The following is a 14,194-nucleotide window of genomic DNA, read 5'->3' on the forward strand; positions in this document are numbered from 1 at the left end:
GTAGGCTAGTTGAGAACACCTTTATTTAACCAGGTAGACTAGTTGAGAACACCTTTATTTAACCAGGTAGGCTAGTTGAGAACACCTTTATTTAACCAGGTAGGCTAGTTGAGAACACCTTTATTTAACCAGGTAGGCTAGTTGAGAACACCTTTATTTAACCAGGTAGGCTAGTTGAGAACACCTTTATTTAACCAGGTAGGCTAGTTGAGAACACCTTTATTTAACCAGGTAGGCTAGTTGAGAACACCTTTATTTAACCAGGTAGGCTAGTTGAGAACACCTTTATTTAACCAGGTAGGCCAGTTGAGAACACCTTTATTTAACCAGGTAGGCTAGTTGAGAACACCTTTATTTAACCAGGTAGGCCAGTTGAGAACACCTTTATTTAACCAGGTAGGCTAGTTGAGAACACCTTTATTTAACCAGGTAGGCAAGTTGAGAACACCTTTATTTAACCAGGTAGGCTAGTTGAGAACACCTTTATTTAACCAGGTAGGCTAGTTGAGAACACCTTTATTTAACCAGGTAGGCAAGTTGAGAACACCTTTATTTAACCAGGTAGGCTAGTTGAGAACACCTTTATTTAACCAGGTAGGCAAGTTGAGAACACCTTTATTTAACCAGGTAGGCTAGTTGAGAACAAGTTCTCATTTACAACTGCGACCTGGCCAAGATAAAGCATAGCAGTGTGAACAGACAACACAGAGATATATATTGGGACATTTTATATACGGTACCTATCTCTATACAGGGACATCTTATATATGGTACCTATCTCTACACAGGGACATCTTATATATGGTACCTATCTCTACACAGGGACATTTTATATAAACCTTAGAATATATATCTATACTGCAACATCTTTTATATATAAATCTATACTGGGACATCTTATATATATCTATACTGGAACATCTTATATATATATATACTGGGACATCTTACCCGGGACATAGAGAACATTAGGTGATGATCTGCTTCGTATTTCCATCCATAGCCCACACAACAGATGAGGATCAAAGCACTCTGTGTGTGTGTGTGTGTGTGTGTGTGTGTGTGTGTGTGTGTGTGTGTGTGTGTGTGTGTGTGTGTGTGTGTGTGTGTGTGTGTGTGTGTGTGTGTGTCAACCAACACACCGCCAGTCAGACAGACACAGTCAGACACACACGCACAGACAAGAGCATGACCACTGGCGTTCGGATGATGATGTCATGGCATACATACAGTAGATAAGCAGCGAGTCGCGCGCCACGCCACGTCATGATGTCATGGCATACATACAGTAGATAAGCAGCGAGGCCGTGCATGCCTGGGGAAAGGCGAGTCGCGCGCCACGCCACGTCATGATGTCATGGCATACATACAGTAGATAAGCAGCGAGGCCGTGCATGCCTGGGGAAAGGCGAGTCGCGCGCCACCCCACGTCATGATGTCATGGCATACATACAGTAGATAAGCAGCGAGGCCGTGCATGCCTGGGGAAAGGCGAGTCGCGCACCACGAAACGTCACGCAGACAGCGCGAAATGTCAACAGTAGCTACTGCTGCTGCTCAATCTGTGCTTCTCATTCTATTCCATATTTAATAATACCAAATATCGTTTAACCTTGTATTAAATGGAAAATAAATTATAGCCACGCTGAATGGCCAAAATAACGTATTATTTCAGAGATGAATCTTTGAATTGTTTCATGTTTCTGTATCGATGCGGTGCGATCACACCAATAGATGTTGTAAACTCAATGGACGCAGACCAGGACACCGGATTGAAGCACAACAAATCTGCTCTAACAAAGTGGAAATTCTTCAAATCCGTCATGATTGATGTATTGTAACTGGCCCACGATGTCTGGATATGTTTGGCTGTTTTCGTTTTCGGTGCATAACATTTATGAGTTATTTTTTCAGGTTTAGAAGTGACTGCTAAATGCCAACTCCTGTTCTTATAAACTGGTACCGTAATTAGCATACAGAAATCAGTGGTGGTCAAAAGTCGTTTTTTTTAACTGCAATGCAGATGATTGGTGACGATGACATGAACATGTATTTTGAGGTTGACGTCCATACGAGCATTATACTCCGATTTCTACTTCAACATAGTGTGAAATACACATTTAAACAATAGTCTAAAATGCCGTTTTCCACGGCAGGTCCATTGTTTGGGTCGAGTTCCATTGACGTCTTTAGCGCATCTATAACACACTGGTTAAATCAACGTTGTTTCGATGTGGAATAGACGTTGAAGTGACGTCTGTGCCCAGTGGGAAGACAATCATGTAATCACAGACCAACATTCATTGGCACATTCTCAAATGGGTTTTTATTGGCATGGGAAACATATTGTAACGAGCCTGGGTTTATAAGCGCGGATGTCGACTCTGCCGCTTATGGGGCACGATCGATAGCGCGCTGGACTTCGGTCCTGGAAAGTCGAGGATTCGAGTCCTGCTCCCTGCCTGCTTCATTACAATATGTTCACGTTGTCAAAGTAAATTAAATAGATCATAAACAAAAGTTAAATAAACAATCAAAATGAAATGGTAAACATGACACTTAACAAAAGTTTCAGAGGAATGGAGACATATAAAATGTCATATTATGGACGCTGTGTGTTATAACGATGTGCCGATAGTTAAATAAAAAATCTCTCACCATTTCCGAGGGGGTAGAGCCTGTCATCTTGGAATCTGTCCACAGTAGGGCTTCACCGAATTAATAATATTTCGTTGTCTTTTACACCATGTAGACTGCAAATTATGAGTATTCGATAATTAGTTAAACGTCCAAAAAAAAACAAATAACTACTAAATTCCGTTGGTATCGCAACCCCCCGTTCAGGAAATAATGTTGAAATGTGTTATTCTATATCACATTTATTCAGTGTATTTATTCCGTTTAAATGCAGTTTTTTTTAAACAGACTAGATGTGGTTATAGATTCGATCAGAGGGCCCCCGTTGACCCCAAATATGTAAAAAGATCTGCCTTAAAAAAAAAGGTCCCTACGCCATTGGAAAAACCAAATATATCGCGCTGTTAACATTAGGACATACCGATCTCGCTGTATATCTGAACCACAGTTTGTTTCAAATATATAAAAAATTAAAAACGGAAACCCCCCCGCGGTCCTAAACGTGTTCCGTGGCTTTAAAATCTCTCGGTCATACTCCGAAAAGCAGAGTTAAACCATCGTTTTTAGTCACAGACTTTGTTCCCGACTCGCTCTTCTGCCAGTCTGTCATCCTGACTCTGAAGAACATGGCGGCAGGACTGTGAAAAAGGTGGAGGATGGAGGGAGGGGGCTGGCTTGCATAGTCTTCCGTGTCGACTGAACACACACACACCCCCGGAGGGTCGAGTAAAGTGACCCTAGACACAAATAAAGGTGACCAGTTTACAAAAAGTCTAAAGATATTGATATCAAATCAAATTGTATTTGTTCACGTGCACCAAATAAAACATACAAATGAAACGAACTTCCAGTGAAATGCTGACTGACAAGCTCTTAACCCACAATGCAGTTCAAGAAATAGAGTTAAGAAAACATTTACTAAATAAACTAAAGTAACACAAGAAAATTACATAAAAATCAAGAGGCTATATACAGGGGGTACCGGTAGAGTCAATGTGGAGGCTATATACAGGGGGTACTGGTACAGAGTCAATGTGGAGGCTATATACAGGGGGTACCGGTACAGAGTCAATGTGGAGGCTATATACAGGGGGTACCGGTACAGAGTCAATGTGGAGGCTATATATAGGGGGTACCGGTACAGAGTCAATGTGGAGGCTATATACAGGGGGTAACCGGTACAGAGTCAATGTGGAGGCTATATACAGGGGTACCGGTACAGAGTCAGTGTGGAGGCTATATACAGGGGGTACCGGTACAGAGTCAATGTGGAGGCTATATACAGGGTATTACGGTACAGAGTCAATGTGGAGGCTATATACAGGGTATTACGGTACAGAGTCAGTGTGGAGGCTATATACAGGGGGTACCGGTACAGAGTCAATGTGGAGGCTATATAGAGGGGGTACCGGTACAGAGTCAGTGTGGAGGCTATATACAGGGGGTACCGGTACAGAGTCAATGTGGAGGCTATATACAGGGTGTTACGGTACAGAGTCAATGTGGAGGCTATATACAGGGGTACCGGTACAGAGTCAATGTGGAGGCTATATACAGGGTATTACGGTACAGAGTCAATGTGGAGGCTATATACAGGGTGTTACAGTACAGAGTCAATGTGGAGGCTATATACAGGGTGTTACGGTACAGAGTCAATGTGGAGGCTATATACAGGGTATTACGGTACAGAGTCAATGTGGAGGCTATATACAGGGGGTACCGGTACAGAGTCAATGTGGAGGCTATATACAGGGTATTACGGTACAGAGTCAATGTGGAGGCTATATACAGGGTATTACGGTACAGAGTCAATGTGGAGGCTATATACAGGGTATTACGGTACAGAGTCAATGTGGAGGCTATATACAGGGTATTACGGTACAGAGTCAATGTGGAGGCTATATACAGGGTATTACAGTACAGAGTCAATGTGGAGGCTATATACAGGGTATTACAGTACAGAGTCAATGTGGAGGCTATATACAGGGTGTTACGGTACAGAGTCAATGTGGAGGCTATATACAGGGTGTTATGGTACAGAGTCAATGTGGAGGCTATATACAGGGTATTACGGTACAGAGTCAATGTGGAGGCTATATACAGGGGTACCGGTACAGAGTCAATGTGGAGGCTATATATAGGGGGTACCGGTACAGAGTCAATGTGGAGGCTATATACAGGGGTACCGGTACAGAGTCAATGTGGAGGCTATATACAGGGGGTACCGGTACAGAGTCAATGTGGAGGCTATATACAGGGTATTACGGTACAGAGTCAATGTGGAGACTATATACAGGGGGTACCGGTACAGAGTCAATGTGGAGGCTATATACAGGGTATTACGGTACAGAGTCAATGTGGAGGCTATATACAGGGGGTACTGGTACAGAGTCAATGTGGAGGCTATATACAGGGGGTACCGGTACAGAGTCAATGTGGAGGCTATATACAGGGTATTACGGTACAGAGTCAATGTGGAGACTATATACAGGGGGTACCGGTACAGAGTCAATGTGGAGGCTATATACAGGGTATTACGGTACAGAGTCAATGTGGAGGCTATATACAGGGGGTACCGGTACAGAGTCAATGTGGAGGCCATATACAGGGGGTACTGGTACAGAGTCAATGTGGAAGCTATATACAGGGGGTACCGGTACAGAGTCAATGTGGAGGCTATATACAGGGTGTTACGGTACAGAGTCAATGTGGAGGCTATATACAGGGTATTACGGTACAGAGTCAATGTGGAGGCTATGATGTTAGATCAGGTTCAAGTCCAGGCTCTGACTGGGCCACTCAAGGACATGTCTCAAAGCCCACTCCTGCATTGTCTTGGCTGTGTGCTTAAGGTCACTTTCCTGTTGGAAGGTGAATCTTCGCTTCAGTCTGAGGTCCTGAGCGTTCTGGAGCAGGTTTTCATCAAGGATCTCTCTGTACTTTGCTCCGTTCATCTTTCCCTCGATCCTGACTAGTCTCCCAGTCCCTGCATCTGAAAAACATCCCCACAGCATGATGCTGCCACCACCATGCTTCACTGTAGGGATGGTGCCAGGTTTCCTACAGACGTGACGATTGGTATTCAGGCCGTCTACTCCCTTCTACTCCGATTGCTCAGTTTGGCCGGGCTGCCAGCTCTAGGAAGAGTCTTGGTGGTTCCAAACGTCTTACATTTAAGAATGATGGAGGCCACTGTGTTCTTGGGGACCTTCAATGCTTCCCCAGATCTGTGCCTCGACACAATCCTGTCACAGCGTTCTACAGACAATTCCTTCAACCTCATGTCTTGATTTTTGCTCTGACCTGCAATGTCAACTGTGGGACCTTATATAGACAGGTGTGTATCTTTCTAAATCATGTCCAATCAATTGAATTTACCACAGTTGGACTCCAATCATAGATGTATAAGCAACTCAAGGATGATCAATGGAAACAGGATGCACCTGAGCTCAATTTTGAGTCTCATAGCAAAGGGTCTGAATAGTTATGTAAATAAGGTGGGGTCTGAATAGTTATGTAAATAAGCTATTTCAGTTATTTTTTTCTTTCTACATATTCAACATTTATTTTTGATTGATGAGGAATTATTTTAATTTAATCTATTTTTAAAAAACATAGTCTGTATCTTTTGACACTATATAAATGTGTCATCCCGCAGTGTTTGCATTATACCCTGATGAAGACAGCTTGTCTGTCAAAATGTTGGACATTAAATATGTTTGCATCTGAGCTCCTAGAGTGTGCGACTCTCCTAAACAGGTGTTCTACTCTGCTAGCCAGCACCTCTCCTAAACAGGTGTTCTACTCTGCTAGCCAACACCTCTCCTAAACAGGTGTTTTACTCTGCTAGCCAGCACCTCTCCTAACCAGGTGTTCTACTCTGCTAGCCAGCACCTCTCCTAAACAGGTGTTCTACTCTGCTAGCCAACACCTCTCTTAAACAGATGTTCTACTCTGCTAGCCCGCACCTCTCCTAAACAGGTGTTCTACTCTGCTAGCCAGCATCTCTCCTAAACAGGTGTTCTACTCCCTAGCCAGCACCTCTCCTAAACAGGTGTTCTACTCTGCTAGCCAGCACCTCTCCTAACCAGGTGTTCTACTCTACTAGCCAGCACCTCTCCTAAACAGGTGTTCTACTCTGCTAGCCAGCATCTCTCCTAAACAGGTGTTCTACTCCCCTAGCCAGCACCTCTCCTAAACAGGTGTTCTACTCTGCTAGCCAGCACCTCTCCTAACCAGGTGTTCTACTCTACTAGCCAGCACCTCTCCTAAACAGGTGTTCTACTCTACTAGCCAGCACCTCTCCTAACCAGGTGTTCTACTCTACTAGCCAGTACCTCTCCTAAACAGGTGTTCCACTCCCTTAGCCAGCACCTCTCCTAAACAGGTGTTCTACTCCCCTAGCCAGCACCTCCCTAAACAGGTGTTCTACTCCGCTAGCCAGCACCTCTCCTAACCAGGTGTTCTACTCTACTAGCCAGCACCTCTCCTAAACAGGTGTTCTACTCCCTAGCCAGCACCTCCCTAAACAGGTGTTCCACTCCACTAGCCAGCACCTCTCCTAAACAGGTGTTCTACTCTGCTAGCCAGCACCTCTCCTAACCAGGTGTTCTACTCTACTAGCCAGCACCTCTCCTAAACAGGTGTTCTACTCCCCTAGCCAGCACCTCTCCTAAACAGGTGTTCTACTCTGCTAGCCAGCACCTCTCCTAAACAGGTGTTCTACTCCCTAGCCAGCACCTCTCCTAAACAGGTGTTCTACTCCCTAGCCAGCACCTCTCCTAAACAGGTGTTCCACTCCGCTAGCCAGCACCTCGCCTAAACAGGTGTTCTACTCTGCTAGCCAGCACCTCTCCTAAACAGGTGTTCCACTCCACTAGCCAGCACCTCTCCTAAACAGGTGTTCCACTCCACTAGCCAGCACCTCTCCTAAACAGGTGTTCCACTCCGCTAGCCAGCACCTCGCCTAAACAGGTGTGCGTTTCTTTCGCCTCTAAAACAATAAGTCTGTAACATACCAAAATATGGAGAAAGTAAGGGGTCTGAATACTTTCCGAATGCATTGGACAAACACATAGCCTATTAGCTATAGAATTGTTATGTTATTCCCCTGAAAGGGAGGAGGGGGGGAATATGAGAAATGATTCAGACAGACATGTAGCATCAGCGAGTGTAATGATGAATTGCATAAAATATCAACTCTTTACATAGGTACAGTATATATTTTCTCAAATTACATGGTGTTCACGTGTTGTATTCCTAGGCATTACTAATCAAGCTCTGCACAAACAGGCATCATTGGAGCACACGGATTCTTTTATTATCACATTCTCTATGAATTATCAGAATGTTACATACAATTCTGTATTAATAACAGTGATGTAAAGCCTAAGTGAGCGCCACATCACTGTGTCTCTGTAGCCTACACTCTGTAAAGTGAGTTATGAAAACTTAGCAGCCTATGTTGTTGGTCCTGCTGAGATAAGCTTCTTACTTCATCCTTCTCGCTTGGTAGGTAATAGCAGTTGTGCAGTCATTCTCCAAAAGTCCGTTTTTTGTTTGTTTGCGGGATATCTGTAGACACAACAGGCGTCATGGGACGGTTTTAAAAGTGCCTTTTCATCTCGCAAACAAACAGCAGCATCTCTAGTAAAAAAAAAACCTACTTGAGCCGATTCCAAAATGGGATAGTTCGTTTCACGGCGAGATGGTTTGACAGCTGTTTGAGAGAGCGGTGAATGTTGCGACTAAAAAAATCAGAACCCGGGAGGCAAATCTGATGGGACGCAGGCGAACATACACTGGTCACGATTCCACTAGTTTCGCAAAGACGCAGGCGCGATCAGAACTCATTCAGAACAATGTAAGCGTTCTGAGCTTTGATCAACGCTGAGAGCAATATTAATAAATTGCCCGCTAATATATGTTATTTATTGTGTAGAAAAAATATATTTATGAACGAAATGATCAACGCAACATGCAAAAATGTCAACGATTTTACTGACTTACAGTTCATATGAGCAAATCAGTTAATTTAAATGAATTAATTCTGCCCTAATTGATTTCACATGACTGGGCAGGGGCGCAGCCATGGGTGGGCCTGGGAGGGTATAGGGGAGCCAGGCCCAGCCAATAAGAATTCGCTTTTATTACAGACAGAAATACTCCTCAGTTTTATCAGCTGTCCGGGTGGCTGGTCTCAGATGACCACACAGGTGAAGAAGCCGGATGTGGAGGTCCTGGGTGGACGTGGTTACACGTGGTGTGTGGTTTTGAGGCCGGTTGGATGCACTGCCAAATTCTCTAAAACAATGTTCAAGGCTGCTTATGGTAGAGAAATGAACATGACATTTTCTGCCAACAGCTCTGGTGGACATTCCTGCAGTCTAGTTAGCGGTGGTGCTGATGTAACGGATGTGAAACGGCTAGCTTAGTTAGCGGTGGTTCTGATGTAACGGATGTGAAACGGCTAGCTTAGTTAGCGGTGGTGCTGGTGTAACGGATGTGAAACGGCTAGCTTAGTTAGCGGTGGTGCTGGTGTAACGGATGTGAAACGGCTAGCTTAGTTAGCGGTGGTGCTGGTGTAACGGATGTGAAACGGCTAGCTTAGTTAGCGGTGGTACTGATGTAACGGATGTGAAACGGCTAGCTTAGTTAGCGGTGGTTCTGATGTAACGGATGTGAAACGGCTAGCTTAGTTAGCGGTGGTGCTGGTGTAAGGGATGTGAAACGGCTAGCTTAGTTAGCGGTGGTGCTGGTGTAACGGATGTGAAACGGCTAGCTTAGTTAGCGGTGGTACTGATGTAACGGATGTGAAACGGCTAGCTTAGTTAGCGGAGGTGCTGATGTAACGGATGTGAAACGGCTAGCTTAGTTAGCGGTGGTGCTGGTGTAACGGATGTGAAACGGCTAGCTTAGTTAGCGGTGGTGCTGATGTAACGGATGTGAAACGGCTAGCTTAGTTAGCGGTGGTGCTGATGTAACGGATGTGAAACGGCTAGCTTAGTTAGCGGTGGTGCTGATGTAACGGATGTGAAACGGCTAGCTTAGTTAGCGGAGGTGCTGATGTAACGGATGTGAAACGGCTAGCTTAGTTAGCGGTGGTTCTGATGTAACGGATGTGAAACGGCTATCTTAGTTAGCGGTGGTTCTGATGTAACGGATGTGAAACGGCTAGCTTAGTTAGCGTTGGTACTGATGTAACGGATGTGAAACGGCTAGCTTAGTTAGCGGTGGTACTGATGTAACGGATGTGAAACGGCTAGCTTAGTTAGTTAGCGGTGGTACTGATGTACCGGATGTGAAACGGCTAGCTTAGTTAGCGGTGGTGCTGATGTAACGGATGTGAAACGGCTAGCTTAGTTAGCGGTGGTGCTGATGTAACGGATGTGAAACGGCTAGCTTAGTTAGCGGTGGTGCTGATGTAACGGATGTGAAACGGCTAGCTTAGTTAGCGGTGGTACTGATGTACCGGATGTGAAACGGCTAGCTTAGTTAGCGGTGGTGCTGATGTAACGGATGTGAAACGGCTAGCTTAGTTAGCGGTGGTGCTGATGTAACGGATGTGAAACGGCTAGCTTAGTTAGCGGTGGTGCTGATGTAATGGATGTGAAACGGCTAGCTTAGTTAGCGGTGGTGCTGATGTAACGGATGTGAAACGGCTAGCTTAGTTAGCGGTGGTGCTGATGTAACGGATGTGAAACGGCTAGCTTAACGGATGTGAAACAGGCCAGAGTGGGGATATCCAACATGTTTTATTCGCTCATAACCTGCGTTCAGAATGACTGACAGGGCTGGGAACACTAAGATATGAGACCTAAACCATCTGTTGGGAACACTAAGATATGAGACCTAAACCATCTGTTGGGAACACTAAGATATGAGATGACCTAAACCATCTGTTGGGAACACTAAGATATGAGATGACCTAAACCATCTGTTGGGAACACTAAGATATGAGACCTAAACCATCTGTTGGGAACACTAAGATATGAGACCTAAACCATCTGTTGGGAACACTAAGATATGAGACCTAAACCATCTGTTGGGAACACTAAGATATGAGACCTAAACCATCTGTTGGGAACACTAAGATATGAGACCTAAACCATCTGTTGGGAACACTAAGATATGAGATGACCTAAACCATCTGTTGGGAACACTAAGATATGAGATGACCTAAACCATCTGTTGGGAACACTAAGATATGAGATGACCTAAACCATCTGTTGGGAACAGTAAGATATGAGATGACCTAAACCATCTGTTGGGAACACTAAGATATGAGATGACCTAAACCATCTGTTGGGAACACTAAGATATGAGATGACCTAAACCATCTGTTGGGAACACTAAGATATGAGATGACCTAAACCATCTCAACTGGAACAACCATTTCAGTAACGGGTGCAATAAACACACACACACACGATTTACAGTTACCCACAAGTATATTAATACTGTACAAGCACACACACACACACACACTTCTACTGAGTGACCACTAGCTGAATCTCATCCCTACGGGGCTCTACTGACTTCTACTGAGTGACCACTAGCTGAAGCTCATTTTCTCTCTCTCTCTCTGCTTTATTGACATGACATAACAATGTACATATTGCCAAAGCTTATTTACAATTTTAAAAATGAGAATCAAAATTGTCAACGGTACAACAGTAACCAAGTGTCAAAATAATCATCAACAATCAAATCAAAATGTATTTGTCACATACACATGGTTAGCAGATGTTAATGCGAGCGTAGCGAAATGCTTGTGCTTCTAGTTCCGACAATGCAGTAATAACCAACAAGTAATCTAACTAACAATTCCAAAACTACTGTCTTATACACAGTGTAAGGGGATAAAGAATATGTACATAAGGATATATGAATGAGTGATGGTACAGAACGGCATAGGCAAGATGCAGTAGATGGTATCGAGTACAGTATATACATATGAGATGAGTAATGTAGGGTATGTAAACAAAGTGGCATAGTTGTCACGGTCTTCCTCTTCTTCATCTGAAGAGGAGCGGCGAGAAGGATCAGAGGACCAATATGCGGCGTGGTATGTGTTCATAGTGAATTTTAATAAAGAGAACACTGAACACTATACAAAAGAGTAACAAAAAACAATAAACCAAATACGACCGTGAAGCTACAAATGACACCTGTGCTGACACAAGCCACTAACATAGACAATCACCCACAAACAAACAGTGCAACCCAGGCTACCTAAGTATGATTCTCAATCAGAGACAACTAATGACACCTGCCTCTGATTGAGAACCATACTAGGCCGAAACATAGAAATCCCCAAATCATAGAAAATCAAACATAGACTGCCCACCCAACTCACGCCCTGACCATACTAAATAATGACAAAACAAAGGAAATAAAGGTCAGAACGTGACACTAGTGATTCATGTATTACATAAAGATAGAGTAGATGATATAGAGTACAGTATATACATATACATATGAGATGAATAATGTAGGGTATGGAAACATTATATTAAGTAGCATTGTTTAAAGTGGCTAGAGATATATTTCCCATCAATTTCCATTATTATAGTGGCTGGAGTTGAGTCAGTGTCATTGACAGTGTGTTGGCAGCAGCCACTCAATGTTAGTGGTGGCTGTTTAACAGTCTGATGGCCTTGAGATAGAAGCTGTTTTTCAGTCTCTCGGTTCCTGCTTTGATTCTCTCTAGAACCTAAACAGGTTCTTCGGCTGTCCCTGTAGGAGAACCCTTTGAAGAACCTGTTTTGGTTCCATGTAAAACCCATTCCACAGAGGGTTCTACGTGGAACCCAAAACTGTTCTACGTGGAACCCAAAACAGTTCTATGTGGAACCCAAAACGGTTCTACGTGGAACCCAAAACGGTTCTACGTGGAACCCCAAAACGGTTCTACGTGGAACCCAAAACGGTTCTACGTGGAACCCAAAACTGTTCTACGTGGAACCCAAAAGTGTTCTACGTGGAACCCAAAAGGCTTTTTCAAAGGGATCTCCTACGGGGACAGCCGAAGAACCCTTTTTTATTTTTTTTATTTTAAAGAATGTAACAGTAAAATCTTAGTAAAAAAAAGCAAATCGTTGTGAAACGCTGGTAAAGAAAACGACTGGCTTGTTGTGTGAAGTAGAAGACTTGACACGATGTACCGAAGTCACAGTGTTTTGTGGATTAATCTCCCCCTGTGTGTGAGGTCAGTTTCCATTGTTACTGTGCAGCTCCCTCACTAAGTACAGGAACAGACTGTATGGTCAGAATGGGTGGATACACACACACACAATGTCTGTGTAATGAGAGCAGACCACAGACACCCTCTCTCTCTCTCTCTCTCTCTCTCCCTCGCTCTCTCTGTGTGTCTCTCTGTCTCTCTCTGTCTCTGCCCTATGCCACCCTATTCCCTATATAGTGCACTACTTTAGACCAGAGCCCTATGGCACCCTATTCCCTATATAGTGCACTACTTTAGACCAGAGCCCTATGGCACCCTATTCCCTATATAGTGCACTACTTTAGACCAGAGCCCTATGGCACCCTATTCCCTATATAGTGCACTACTTTTTACCAGAGCCCTATGGGAAACAGGATGCCATTTGGGACAGAGCAGTCTATGACGTCTGGCTACGCAGGAGTAGTGTTCATGAGAACATGTGTGTGTGTGTGTGTGTGTGTGTGTGTGTGTGTGTGTATGTCGGGGTTAGAGCCAAGGTGTTGGGGAGGGGGTGTGTGTGTGTGTGTGTGTGTGTGTGTGTGTGTGTGTGTGTGTGTGTGTGTGTGTGTGTGTGTGTGTGTCTGTGTGTGTGTGTGTGTGTGCCCTAGCGACTTTGGCTCCTCACTTCCTGCTTTGGTTCCCATCAGTGGAATTTGATTGGCTCAGTACCAGAACAGGACGCACCAGTACCAGAGAAAAGTTGAGACACACCTCATTCCAGGGATTTCTTTATGTTGACGACTACATTCTAAGGAACTCGCAGTCAGAATGTTAGAAGTAATTTCTGACAGAATTTTTTATTTAACCTTTATTTAACTACGCAAGTCAGTTCAGAACAAATTCTTCTTTTCAATGATGGCCTACCGGGGAACAGTGGGTAAACACAGAGAACATAGAACACAGATAACATAGAACACAGAGCACATAGGACACAAATAACATAGACACAGATAACATAGAATACAGAACAGAACTGAAAACCCTGTCAGTCATCGTTTTTAGTCTGCTGTGGGGATGCTGAAGGGAGGAGTGAAGGCTGTGTGGGGCAGGAGGGTAGGATGAGGTCAGACAGGTAGGTAGGATGAGGACAGACAGGTCGGTAGGATGAGGTCAGACAGGTAGGTAGAAAGAGGTCAGACAGGTAGGTAGGATGAGGTCAGACAGGTAGGTAGAAAGAGGTCAGACAGGTAGGTAGGATGAGGTCAGACAGGTCGGTAGAATGAGGACAGACAGGTCGATAGAATGAGGACAGACAGGTAGGTAGGATGAGGTCAGACAGGTAGGTAGGATGAGGTCAGACAGTTTAGGTACAATGAGGACAGACAGGTAGGT

At 44.2% G+C, this 14,194-nt stretch overlaps 1 pseudogene; it reads right to left on the reverse strand.

Moving 5' to 3' along the window:
* The window catches only part of LOC121841382, a 64,418-nt pseudogene extending 61,135 nt beyond the window's left edge, over positions 1-3,283 (reverse strand).
* Between the last annotated feature and the right edge of the window lie 10,911 nt (positions 3,284-14,194).

The sequence above is a fragment of the Oncorhynchus tshawytscha genome, linkage group LG30, assembly GCF_018296145.1.
Source record: "Oncorhynchus tshawytscha isolate Ot180627B linkage group LG30, Otsh_v2.0, whole genome shotgun sequence".
NCBI classification, from domain to species: domain Eukaryota; kingdom Metazoa; phylum Chordata; class Actinopteri; order Salmoniformes; family Salmonidae; genus Oncorhynchus; species Oncorhynchus tshawytscha.